This window comes from Stigmatopora nigra, chromosome 15 (assembly GCF_051989575.1).
Source record: "Stigmatopora nigra isolate UIUO_SnigA chromosome 15, RoL_Snig_1.1, whole genome shotgun sequence".
Classification (NCBI taxonomy): Eukaryota; Metazoa; Chordata; class Actinopteri; order Syngnathiformes; family Syngnathidae; genus Stigmatopora; species Stigmatopora nigra.
The window spans coordinates 1,059,986-1,074,435 of NC_135522.1; positions in this window are offsets into that span (position 1 = coordinate 1,059,986).

Below are 14,450 nucleotides of genomic sequence, written 5' to 3' on the forward strand. Positions count from 1 at the left end.
ATTGTACTCCTATCTCAAGATATTTGCTCAAAATTTTTCTTATATCTTAAGATATTTGTTCAAAATTGTACTCGTATCTCAAGATATTTGCTCAAAATTTTACTTGTATCTCAAGAAAAGTAGTTGCTCAAAATTGTACTCGTATCTAAGGATATTTGCTCAAAATTTTACTCGTATCTCAAGATATTTGCTCAAAATTGTACTAGTTTCTTAAGATTATTGCTCAAAATTTTCCTCTTATCAGGATAAATATTTGCTCAAAATTTTACTCCTATCTCAAGATAAATATTTGCTAAAACATACTTGTATCTCAAATTGCTTGTATGTCGGTGCACTCGTATGTTGAGGTATTACTGAAGTGAATTTGCAGTATTTGAGGGATTACTGTAGTGAATTTACGGTAATCGAGGGATTACGGCAAATGTGTTAACTTGATTTCTTTTGCCGTGGGCAGAAATCTTTTTGTGTGTCAGAAGGCAGCAATCATTTTCTATAAAACAAGAAGATACAAGCTAAATCTTTTATGGCGATGTCAAGAGTCGTCTTACGTTCACCGGCCGACCTCACTTTGCCGTTTCTTCTCCGTATTCTGCATGGGCGCAAGCTAAAAGCTAGCAAGGAGCATCCCCCTCGCTGCTTCAGGCCTCCTTTTTCCACCTCTGGCCTCATCTGGACCAAATAAAAGCACTTTAGACAAGAATACTCTCTGTTGGTGATGTATCATGGCGGCTCATGGCAAAAGCCCTTTCCATCTTGGTGCCGAAGGCCGGAAACGGCGACGGGGATCCGACCTGGCCCACGGCAGCCTCCTGTGAGTTAATGTCGGCAGATGGCTAACGGGGTCTAAGGGGAGGACACCGTGGATAAAATCAGCGAGTAGAAGTTAAGGGGCCAAATCATGGAAAGCCGAAAGACAAAATGTTAAAGTGAGTCACGCGGGGATCGGATGAAATGGAGCAAGGCCCACAGATGACGACTATCCTCCCCTGGCGATGAGTCATGATGGCTCAGGGAGGGGAGGAACTTGATGCCACCAACCCTGTGGTGTACGATTGATCAAAAATGGCAACAGGGTGGGTTTTTTTGGTCATGAAGGGATCAATATTTTTATTTTTGAGAGACTTAGTTCGGTTTTGCCTCACACAATGGTTCTGGTGCTTGCTCATTACCTATGTGACCACTTATTCAATGTTGACTACTTATCTATGTTGATTACTTATTTATGTTGATTACTTATCTATGTTGACTACTTATCTATGGTGACTACTTATCTATGTTGACTACTTAACTATGTCCACTACTTATCTATTCTGACTACTTATCTATTCGTACTACTTATCTATTCTGACTACTTATCTATTCTGACTACTTATCTTTTCTGACTACTTATCTATTCTGACTTATCTATTCTGACTTATCTATTCTGACTTATCTATTCTGACTACTTATCTATTCTGACTACTTATCTATTCTGACTACTTATCTATTATGACTACTTATCTATTCTGACTACTTATCTATTCTGACTACTTATCTCTGTTTATTATTCATCTATGTCTCCATCCGGTTTTGCTTCTTTCCAATCACTAATTTTGACACCTAATTTTCACAGTTGCAACCCCAAGAATCACCACAAACAAGGATGACCCAAAGTTTAATCAACCCAACTTTGTCAATGGAATTTTTTTATCCTGAGTACTCTTTTATATTATACTTGCATTGAATTGGATGCTTGCTATTGTCATCATACAAGTTCTGACCTTCTGACCATTCTAATATATTATCCTCCTAATACAGTGATTTAGCTAGATTATTTTTTTTGGGTCTCTCAGCTCTTAGGTCCAATTTCCCAAATAATACCTCTTAATTGTCGGGTTAGTACTGCATTTTCTAGCCTACTTTCTGATTTTTGACAAATATTGAATTTTGTTTTAGTTAGCATGAAAGCATTCTGTGATTTTTGTCCAAACTGATCCTTAAACTTTTTCAAATCCACACCGTCCCTTTCCCATTGTGAGTCATCCCTCAACCCCATTGGTCCAATTTCCTGTTTCCAACCTTCTCCAATGTTCCCTGTTCAAATGTCAAGTAGCAGCTGCTAGCGCCTAGTGTCGCGGCTCCCACTCGTAAATCTCAGCTAATTCTCCACCTATTTTCCACCGTGTATAAATCTCCTCTCTCACCAAAGAGCCGGTCCTTTTTTTGACGAATGGTCGAGGCGACCTATCGTCCGACCGGTTGCCAAATAAGCTCTCGTTGTGTTTTTTGTTCGCGTTTATTTGCAGGCTCTTTAATACTTCTAATAGTGTTATTACTCAAGAGTTTGGCACTGAAATACTGCAGAATTGGGTTTTATTTTTTTTATTTTTAAGTGATTTCTGAGGCCAGGCAGCTAAGTTGAAGTAGGATTGCAATTTTCAAGTACTAAATTATAGACCAGTGGATGAAATGTGGTCAAATAGAAAATCCTAAAGAAGCCCATTACCACTACCACGATTTTGAGACCTTGTCGACGTATCAAACAAGAGAAATTAATTAACTCAGTTGAGGTTCACAATATAAAAAAAATGAAGAAAAAAAATACACTTGAGCACGAATCCATGGCGATGTTTAATGCTATGTTTACCACTTCGTCACAAGGTTAAGAGGAGAATCGATAAGAGTGCTGAAATGTGGAACAATGGACTGAAAGATGTGGTCCTTGAGCTCAGGAATTATTATGGAAAATGGATTTTCTTCAAGTATTTGGACTGATATGACGGAAACATCTGCGGGAGTCCAAAATAAATAAAGAAGGACTGGATGTTATTGATTGAATAAGTTGAAGGGAGTTCAAGGTTCTTTTATTTTGAGGTCGGTGTGGCAATGTTTGGGTTTGATTCAAATTTGGTGGTGTGTGGTTTGGATGTGAATCGTTTTTGGTGGCTTTGTGGATTTGGGATTAGGTGGGGAGGGTTTGATTTGGGTCTGGGGAATAAATATTTTAGAAAAAAAGGGATTTGTTGGAGAGGAGGGAAATTCAAGTGTTTTTTTTTAATTAATATTTTGGATTTTGGGGTTAACAGTGCAAATATGGAGAAAGAGAGTTATTTTGGACAATAGATTTGGTCTTAGGATATGTCTATATTGAGTACTTAACTATGTCCACTACTTATCTATGTTGACTACTTGTCTATGTTGACTACTTATCTATCTTGACTAATCTGTTGACTACTTATCTATTTTGACTACTTATCTATGTCCACTACTTATTTATGTTAACTACTTATCTCTATTGACCACTTATCCATGTTGACTACTCATCTATTTTGACTAATCTATTATGACTACTTACCTATGTTCACTACATATCTATGTTGACTACTTATCTATTTTGACTACTTTTCTATTTTGACTACTTATCTATTTTGACTACTTTTCTATTTTGACTACTTATCTATTTTGACTACTTATCTATTTTGACTAGTTATCTATTTTGACTAATCTATTTTGACTACTTATCTATGTTGACTACTTATCTATGTCGACTATCCATGTTGAATACTTATCTATTTTGACCAGTTATCTCTGTTGACCACTTATCCATGCTGACTAATCTATTTTGACTACTTATCTATGTCAACTACTTATCTATGTCAACTACTTATCTATGTCAACTACTTATCTATGTCAACTACTTATCTATGTTAACTACTATTACTTTTATTATTACTATTAATCCCTCTGCAACAGTGGTCTTCCAAGTTCTTATTTTGAAACTCCGACTCAAAGTTACTCTTTGTGGTCATTTTTAAAACAACTTTGACCCTATGACATCAGGCCAAAACCAAAAAAACAAGCAGTGTTTTACCATGTTGCCTTAAGCTTCCTTTATAATAAGCATAAGAGTGAGCGTGCTTATGCGCCGTTCCAGTATATCTTGTTCATTACTAGCAGCTGCTCCAGTGCGCTCTCTTGATCTCCACGTGGACGGGCATTACCCAGTCAATCCGGAAGCTTGACAGCTTACACACCGGCCAATGGTAATCGATCTCCCCGACCTGGAAGCCAGAGAAGGCTTGTCAAGGGCCAGAAACGCTCCTTCAAAGTAACGTCTCCATGACACGCTCCCCGAGGGGCGCCTCGGGCATTTGTCCATCACTTCCAAGTTGCGCGTCAAACGATGACAGATGACACGGCGCCCCCGTCCGTATAAAGCGCGCCGTGGCACCTTTCCGTGGCGGCTTTCAAAGCCGTCGCGTGACGGGTGATGGAGTCCATCTCCGGACGGCTAAAGGGTAAAAAAGCGATAGTGAAGATAAAGAACGCGGCGGGAACATATTGCGGTGTGGTTGAGGTTTGGAGACGAGATGACATTTCTTTGACCTGGCTGGAAAATCTAGGAACAAGTCATTGTTTTTTTTAAAAGTTTTAGGCAAGAAAATATCATTGAATATGGCCCGCACAAGAAGTTTAAATCTAACCTACATTGGAGTTAGCTCAGAAAATTTAAAAGCATCTCTCCATTAGTTTAGGGGTCAAAAACTTATATGTTGAAGTAGAAAATGGTGCAAAATTTCTTTTAATTACAGTAATACTTCGACATACGAGTAATTTGTGATACGAGTCAAATTTTGGGCAAATATTTATCTTCAGATATGAGACAAATTTTGATACACGAACATCATAGGCAACTCCCAAATGTCTCTAGGAGGACAGGTGGAGCAATGCATTTTTTCTGGGTTTTTTCAGTGTTTTTTCAGTGTTTTTTCAGTATTTTTTCAGTATTTTATCATTATTTTTTCAGTATTTTTTCAGTATTTTTTCATTATTTTTTCATTATTTTTTCAGTATTTTTTCATTATTTTTTCAGTATTTTATCAGTATTTTTTCATTTTTTTTCAGTATTTTTTAAGTGTTTTTAGTCGTTTTTTAGGACCAACGAAAACCACTATGGCGCTTATTTGACAACCATGAAGTCACTGAAAATTACAGGTGACAACATCACCCCCAACACTTCCCCGTTAATGAACCCGAAACCGCACTGCGGCACCCCTCCGACCTAAACCGCCACGGTCCAAGACGCTTTGTCTTACCTACGTCTTCTCGCCATTTGACAAACAACCTGCCAATTAGTCTTCGCTTCCCTCTCGCTTGATCGCGATGATGTAGAGTCGCGGGGTGCCGAAGTCGAGCCCTCGGGGAGCCAAAGGATGAAATACGACCGTCTGGTCATTTGCCATGAAATGTGGGCGTCGCCTAGAAGGCACACCGCCTCTCTTATATCACTCGGGGTTCTTATATCATATCTTTTTTGGCTACCTGCCGCTAAATCTCCGTCTGTTTTAGAATGTTTAAACTATATCGTTAAACTGTCATCGATTGTCTAGCGACGTCGTCTCGATGGAGTTAAAAAAAATGAAGGTGGCGAATACGCCGTAAGGGGAAGCGATGTGGTTTTAATCATCCGATGTGGGACTTGGTGGGGAATTTTTCTTCCTGAGGACGCCATTTCTAGAATTTGGACCGCCTCAGTCTTTAAGCTCCAGAGAATGCGTTTGTTATAATTGTATTTTTTGCGCGTATGACAAGTTGATAAATTGACTTTGCAAAGTAGAATCTTTTCTTCAGGTGAAGCAAATCTCATTTGGATGGCCTCCAAGTCGATGTAGAACATGATTTGCGGTGTGAAAGTCATAAATTTGAGGCTTGTGTGTCAATTCTAGAAAAGTAGATTCAGTTTTGTTAGATGTGAAACAACAGTCAGTTTAGCAGATGGAAAAAAATCCTTAAAAAATGCTACAATGCTACTTTTTTCCACTTTTAATTGAAGTTTTACTGTATTTTCTCGCATATAGGCCGTATTTATCGCTCAAAAAATGAGGGTGTGGCTTATATGCGCATAAATTAGACTTGACATGCACGAAAACACCATAGTGTGGTCATTTTTTTCAAAATATAGAAAAAATAAGCAGTAAAAATGTTAAACTAAATTAATTTTGATGTCTATGAATGAAATTCAAGAAAAAAATCAACTGTATCTTGCATAAATTTTGAAAAAACTCGTTCAGGGCGCCGCCATCTTACTTGGGGATGACAAATGAGACCGCTACAGACACAATTACGGGTTGTACTGGTCACATGACTTCATTTTTCAATTTGTCTATGTGTAGGAAACAACCTTTAAGAATATCGAATTATTAATCGATTTATAATTTCAGAAATAGCATTTGTGATGATTTTTCTTAAGATTTTCCCTTCAAAGTAATATATTTTTACTCCCTATTAAAAACTATGAACATTTATGTGAAAATTGGGAATTATGGGGTGGCTTATACGAGGGAAATTGTCAAATTCAACCATTTTTAAGGCCATTTTAAGGCCATTTTAAGGCTATGGGGATTTGCTAAAGTTAAGTGACCAGAGTGGAATGTCTTTAGGCCACCCGAGGTATCAGCGGCAGTAATCTAATTATGCCGACACTAAGTGAAGGGCGCGCGGGGGTTACGGAGGTTAAGCACTACGTTCCATTAGCAAGTCTGACACTTATCACTGCCATCAATTCATTATCCTAAATGAGCCTTCTATTGGCTGAAAAGACCAACAAATGAAGTGGCATTCATCACCGGGGAATCGTTAAAGATTCCGTAATAGCATCTGGAGTTTTATATCGTTTAAGTAACGAAATACGACGGCGGCCATTTTGGTAAACTGTGTGACGAGGAGTTTTACGTTTTAAAATCAGTCAATTTTTTCCCCCTAATATTGTTAGCAACATGCTAACGTAAAGTTCCGTTGAACCGTCCATTTTTGAATTTTAGCATTTAATGCAAGGGTGGCAGACCATTTTTGATATAATATTCAGATTTTTTTGTTTTATAAATGGATTAAAAGAACTGGAATAAAAGCCCTGAATATATTTTTTATAGATCTAAAACAATGTTTAATTAAGCTTTTTTTTAATACATTTTTAGATTTTATTAAATTATTTTTGAACTAAAAACACAGAATTAATTGATTAAAAATGACAATTATTGATTTTTTTGGTATAAATGGATTAAATGAACCAGATAAAAAGCCCTGAATATTATTTTTCCTTATAGATCTAAAACAATGTTAATTTTTAGCTTTTTTAAAATATATTTTTAGATTTTACAATGATTTTTTAACTAAAAACACAAAAAAATATTTAAAAATGACAATTATTGATTTAAAATGATGAAAATCTGAAAATTTAATACACATCTATACTCTTAATTTTAATTTGATCCTAAAACAAAAAGTCAGCACTCATCATTGACTTTCCCGGTCCACACAAAACGATGCAGCGGACCAAATTTGGCCCCCGGGCCTCCACTTTGACACACCTGATTTAATGTGTCCATAAAAATAAGTATATGCATACACTACATTTCTTAATAACATGCTAACATTTACCATATCCCACCAAAACACAAACAAAACCTTTAGGCCTCAATAGCATTCCTTACTTATGTTTTGACACCCGGCGCACATTAGCGGACGCCGACGAGTGTGGGCACGCGTCATTAAGCGTATGTTTTAGAGTGAGAACCTTCAGGCTGATGCGGGGGCCGGCCCATGCCGTCAACCTGTCCTCCATCATATACACGGCCGCCATCGCCATGGCGGCGGCTGCCTGTCCTGTTTGATGTCATTCATTAATGGATGCCCCAGGGCCAACAATAGCTCACTCCAGCCTTTTATTACTGTCACCACAATCTGGGGAACTCGTCAAGGTCAAATCTGCTTCCTTGTCACTCACCCGTCACGTCGGCTTGGCTGACATTTGTGTTTTTGCCCGCGTCAGAAAAAAAGGGGGCGTCGTCATGTGGGGTGGATGGAAACGTGAGATTTTTGATTGAGTTTGATGAAAGGCAATCTTTTATTTTATTTTAAATGAAGCCAAAAATCAATAAATCTTTTTAAACTTGATTTCAAGTGGGCTGAACCATTTTAGATGTAATATTTTGATTTTTTTTGTTTTCAAATAGATTAAAAGAACTGGATTAAAGCCCTGAGTATTCCATTTTTTATAGATCTAAACCAATATTTATTTTAGCTTTTTTAAAATATATTTTTAGATTTTGCAAAATTATTTTTCAACTAAAAACAGAAAAAAAGTTTAAAAAATGACAATTATTGATTTAAAAATGGGGAAATTAGGAAATGTAATATACATCTATATTGAATTTGATCCTAAAACATAAAGTCAGAAATCATGATTGACTTTCCGGGCCACAAAAAATGATGCGGCGGGCCAGATTTGGCCCCCAAACCGCAACTTTGACACATATGCTTTAAAAGAACAAACCATCACATTACGACCAAAACATCCCACTTGAATCCTGTATATGTTAACACACACTCGGCCATTTCCACTCCACGTCCAATCCAATTTGAGCTGAACCGGTCAAGTTTCCAAACACTGATTGTTTCCTTCAAACGCCATTTGTGTTAACATCTGATTTTTACAGAAAATTCCAAATCCGAATGATTGAGTGTAAGACGCTGACGTTCCACATTTTGCTCTCCGCTAGCTCCTCATTGCACCATCCGACATTGCAAGATGAGGCAACGTTTTTTTGCTTGTCACGGCAGCCTGACAGCCAATTATCAACATTTTCTACCCCCGAATTTCTCTATTCTCCACTGCATTTGCGGGATAATCGAACAAAGGTTTTCTTTTTTTTCTTTCTTTCTTTCCCCAGCGTTCCGGTCTCTCGGTGTTCAACAGGCACGTCTCGAGAAATGCGACTCAATTCTTCCCACCCCAACAGACGGAAAGGTCAACGCGACCAAGTAAGTCGGCCATTATTGATAGCTGTCTCAGGCCGCTGTTATTTTAGCCAGACGGAATGACGATCGAGCGGTCCCGCGCTCCGAAAAATAGATTTCCGGCGACCTGCGAGACCACGGTGGCGAGTTTACCAAGCATTGAGTCATCCGATGTCGGTTTGGCGAATTCCTAGCGGACAATGCGGCAAATATTTTGAACTTTAGGTACAGAGGCTCCCCTACTTACGAACAAGTTAGGTTCTGAGCACTTATTCATAAGTTGGAATTGTTCAAATTGAAGTGGATTAAATGCTAACCCTAAACATTTTGTATTTAAACACACCCTAACCCGAACCCTAACCCCCAACCCTAACCATTTTGTATTTAAACACACCCTAACCCTAACTATTTTGTATTTAAACACACCATAACCCGAACCCTAACCACAACCCTAACCATTTTGTATTTAAACAGACCCTAACCCGAACCATTTTATATTTAAACACACCCTAAACCCTAACCATTTTGTATTTAAACACACCCAACCCTAATCATTTTGTATTTAAACACACCCTAACCCCAACCCTAACCATTTTGTATTTAAACACACCCTAACCCAAACCTGAATTTCTCCTCAAAAAAGTTAATCATGGGTGATATGACCATGAAAATGGAGGTTAGATTGAAGGACAAACCCAATATCGGGCTCAAACCCACAACCCCAAGACTAAGGGTTTCATGTTCTACTGACTGAGCTAACCCTGATCCTAACTTGGATTCTTACCCTACCCGTTTTGGTTATAAATGGTATTGACGGTGGAACAATTCAAGTTGTATTCCCGTGCAACTCTCACCACTTTCTTACGCGCATCAGGCTTCTTTATTATTGCCACATTGCTTTCAAATGAAATGGCTTGCCTCTTCCTTGTACCTCTTCCTTGTAACTTTTCAACAACCATATTGAATAATGGATGCACCAGATATTTAATGATAGAAATTAAATTTAGGTTCATTCCCGCACTGCAGAGGAAGGTAGCTGAGTTCTCACAGCGCCAGGCGTCGGTACCACGTATCCCCCGAAGGCCGCGCCTTTGGATTTTCAAGGCAACCTTTGTTGTAGCGGAAAAAAAACGAGATTACGCAGCTGTAACAAAATGAGCAGATTTCTCATTTGAGCTACTTAATCCGCGCTGACCTCTGAATTTTTTTTTTTTTTGCAAAGCAGCGCGTGGAATTCATCCTGCCAACGCTATTGTTCACTCACAAGTGCATTTCACTGATAGTCGTAAGTACGTTTTGGTGCTAGCGAGTACTCTGATCCTCGGGCACTCTGACAATAATGAAATAGCTTCACAAAAAACGGCAATAACGCGCTAATCGGGGTCAAACGAGCAATGGAAAGTCATTTAGCTCATTCTTCGATGCCTGTTGGGGAGAATGTTAAGCATGTAATAGATATTTATCTGGAGCTGATGATTGTTTTTTGGTAGAGATTTGAAGATAGATAGTTTTTGGGGGACACCTGTTCATAAAAGGGGGAAATATATATATATATAAGTTGCCTTTTTGTGATGGAAATTTGCAAAAGGCGGAGCTTGTTCGCTAATATGAGAGCTGTATACTAGTTTTTGTTGGCAAGTGGTTGTGCGTTATACTATTGTGAGGACATTTTTGTGCATTTTGGGAATATTTTGAAGGGAAGACAAAAGCAAACAATCCTCGATAGGTTGAGTCTGAAAGTCAGGGTGGGGGCGGAGCTAATAGAGTTAGCAAAAAGGTATCGAATTGTCAAACAAAATTAGAATTAAGTTTAGTATAAGGTTAGATTAAATTTATTTTTGAGTGTCTGCATTGTAATACAAGTTCATTTAAGTTTTTTTTATGTTATGTTACGAGCACATTGCCGTGTAAAAAGGATCATTTTAGTACTATTAAACCACTAGTTTTTGTTACTTTGTTAAATTAGAACAAATAATAATGTTTTTCCAATCAAATATCCTGTTTTGGGGTGTTTTTTTAGGGTGTTGGAGCCAATTAATTTGTTTTCAAAACATTTCTATGGGAAACTTGCATTTGAGTTACAAGTAATTTGACATACGAGCTCAATCCCGGAACGAATTAAGCTCATATCTCGAGGTACCACTGTAATAATAAAATGGAGAACAACAGGATGAATAGAAATCCGTAAAAAATCATTTTTAAGCTGACTATAGCCTTAAAACAACTTAGCAAGCTTTCCATGGTCAAAGAGGAAAAAATCGATATATAAGTCGCACTTGAGTATTCGTCTCAGCAAATTTGATATTTTGTCTTTAACAAATCGAGAACAAGAGCGAACAACCTTCAACTTTCAATGAAACATCATCAATGTTAGACTTTTAAAAACGTCATTTGTTAGTCACAACTTCAGCTAATTAACTCGTTGAATTCATGTCAGAGTAGTGTCGGCCATTGAGGTAGCTTAACATAGTATTAAGTTATGTTTACGGGTCAGATGCTGCTACTTGCGTAACGCTAGCTATACCCAGAATGAATTATCCTGAAGGCCGCCACTAAATGCAAATGCAATTCCAACAATATTGAATGGAAAATAGAAAATCTTTTCTTTCTTAACATAAATGAATAATACAAGAAGACATTTTATTTGGTGTATTGACACGACCATCTGCGATTCCTCCACTAATGTTTGCATTGCGCTTTATATACGTAACTAAGACCATCTTGGATTGAATGTGCAAGGGAATATAGATGATAAAATATAACGTTACCTTGTCCATATGTTGGATTTGTCCCGTGACCCCGCCCCCTTTCTTTTTTGTTCAAATATCACTGGATGAAATCCGGCTTATGTTTATAAATGGATTTTGCATATTTTTCCATTGGATTGCCGACTCACCAAAAAAATAGTCGACTTTTGGTGAAATAATTTGTATTGAGAATTATTTTATGTTATGATTCAGAGCATGTGTGTCAAAGTGGCGGCCCGGGGGCCAAATTTGGCCCGCCGCATCATTTTTTGTGGCTCGGGAAAGTCAATCATGAGTGGTGAATTTCTGTTTTAGGATCAAATTAAAATGTAGAGTATAGATATATATTACATTTCCTGATTTTTTCCCCTTTTAAATCAATAATTGTCATTTTTTTAATCTATTTTTTCAGTTTTTAGTTTAAAAATAATTTTGTAAAATCTAAAAATATATTTAAAAAGCTCAAATAAACATTGTTTTAGATCTATTAAAACTGAATAATCAGGGATTTTAATCCAGTTCTTTTAATCCATTTATTAAAAAAAAATCCACTTATTTTTTGTTCAAAAACCATTTTGGAAAATCTAAAAATATATTCAAAAAAAGCTCAAATACACATTGTTTTAGATCTATAAAAAACTGAATATTCAGGGATTTTAATTCAGTTCTTTTAATCCATTTTTCAATGGAAAAAAATCTAAATATTTTTAGTTCAAAAATCAGTTGATTAAGAGAAAACGAGAGGCTATTGACGGATTCATATTTTTTTGGCGAGCTGGCCAAAAGTGTTTGAAAAGCTTTTGGTCAGTCAATCATTTTAAGGAGGGCATTAAAAGGGAAATGAAAAACACTCGTCAGACGTAGAAATCCTCCAGCAGGACGCCATAGTCAATGAGTGGCACTTTTAAAAGCTCAAGCTGTTTTTGGAGATGAGCAATAGAAACCAGTTGATGGACTGAGCTCATGGCGACTCTTGTAAAAATGGAATATTGGTAGACCTTGTTGGAACTGAATATAAATAAGAGTGTCTGTTTGTTCCGCAGGGTCATTTTGCTTGAAGATTTCCCAACGGATTCGTGGGAATCGTAAACCTTCAGCATTTGTTGTTGAAAGAGAAGAACTGGTTCCAAGTGGACTTCGGTTCATACCCAAGATCTGGAGATCTAAACATGTCTAAAGGCGTAATTCCATCGCCTGCATCTACAACAAGATGGCGGAATTTTCAGGTATATACCAATCTGTCTATCTTACTGGATGGCAAAGCCTGTTGGGTGCAAAAAGGTGCAATATTTTAAATCTGGTTCAGAGCGCGGTGGTGTAGACACTTTCTAAAATTTACCAAACCAATTCCATCGTTCCGCTTTGACACCTCAGCAGGTTTTCTTGCTAGCCTGTCAAACTTTACTTCTGTCAATTCAGATTCAGATCCGTATTCAGATCCAGATTCAGATTCAGATCCAGATCCCAATCCAGATTCAGATTCAGATCCGGATTCAAATTCAAAAGCCTTTAGTCATCATACACATGACCAGACTTTTGGTCGCCCGGACTTTTGGTCGCCCGGACGTTTGGTCGCCCGGACGTTTGGTCGCCGGGACGTTTGGTCGCCCGGACGTTTGGTCGCCCAGACATTTAATCGCCCGGACGTTTGGTCGCCCAGACGTTTGGTCGCCCGGACGTTTGGTCCTGTTTTGCAAGGAGCACTTCACTTCAGGTTATTTTGCACCAAGTGGCAGAAAATATATCAAAATTCTAATGTTTTTTTTAATTCTGTTTGTTTTGCTGTTAGATAAAGACATCAGAGTGCGACTACCCAATTATTACATTTTAGTACCCACAAGTAAATTGCTCAATTATGGAAATGGCGACAATTGAGGAAGCAGATCTGACCCAACAACGATAATATTCCATCAAAATAAGGTAAGATGATTCTTATTTTTTTACTTTTGGTGTCCGCCAGTAAATAATTCAGTTCCTAATTGAAAATTAAGCTTTTTGTTCATGACTGGCCTCAGAATTTTATATGATGCAACCTGGGAAAAACATATGAAGGCCAGAACAAAGTTTTGTAGTTTTGAAGTTGGGTATGATTTCATATTTGGTCTAAAAATGACTGAACTAGACGTTGTCGGTGGAAGAAAGCAGGTTTTTTTTTGTTCTTCTGTTCCTCGCCATCCCACCTTCTCGGTCTTTCATGGCCTTATCTTTTTGTGGCTTAGTGCAATTTGGCGGGTCGTGTGTGTTCTGAGCTCACGCGTGGCTTTTTAGCGGATGTCTTTTTGCTGGAGAGGCATTGTGTGCCGCTGTCACTCAAGAAGATTACAGCTCCTCCGGCTTCTTATTCCTACAGTCTCCAAAAATAAGTCGGCGGAGGGTTTCCGACCGACTTTGGCGACCAGATTTGACACAAAATGGCGTTTTGGGCATTTTACAGAGGTCGCGTCCAAATCGGGGTTTGACTCCATTGGAATTTTGTTTCGGAGAAAGATGGGATCGGCAAAATGGCCACATCATCTGAGCTTGTTTTTTGATCAAATTCAACCGACTATTTTAGATGTATATTATATTTCCTAATTTTCCCCTTTTTAGAATCAATAATTGCAGTTTTTATTCATCCAAAATTGTATTTTTTGTATAATTTTTGGTTCAAATAGCATTTTTCCTCCAAAAAATCTGTTTTAGATCTTTAACATATTTAGGACTTTTGATCTGTTTTAACGTCAACTCAATTTCAAATAGGCCGGACCATTTTAGCTATAATATTTTGATATTTTTTTTAATAAATGGATTAAAATAACTAGATTAAAAGCCCTGAATATTCTGTTTTTTATAGATATAAAACAGTTTATTTTAGCTTTTTTAAAGATATTTTTAGATTTTACGAAACGATTTTTGAACTAAAAACAGGAAAAAAATGATTAAAAAATT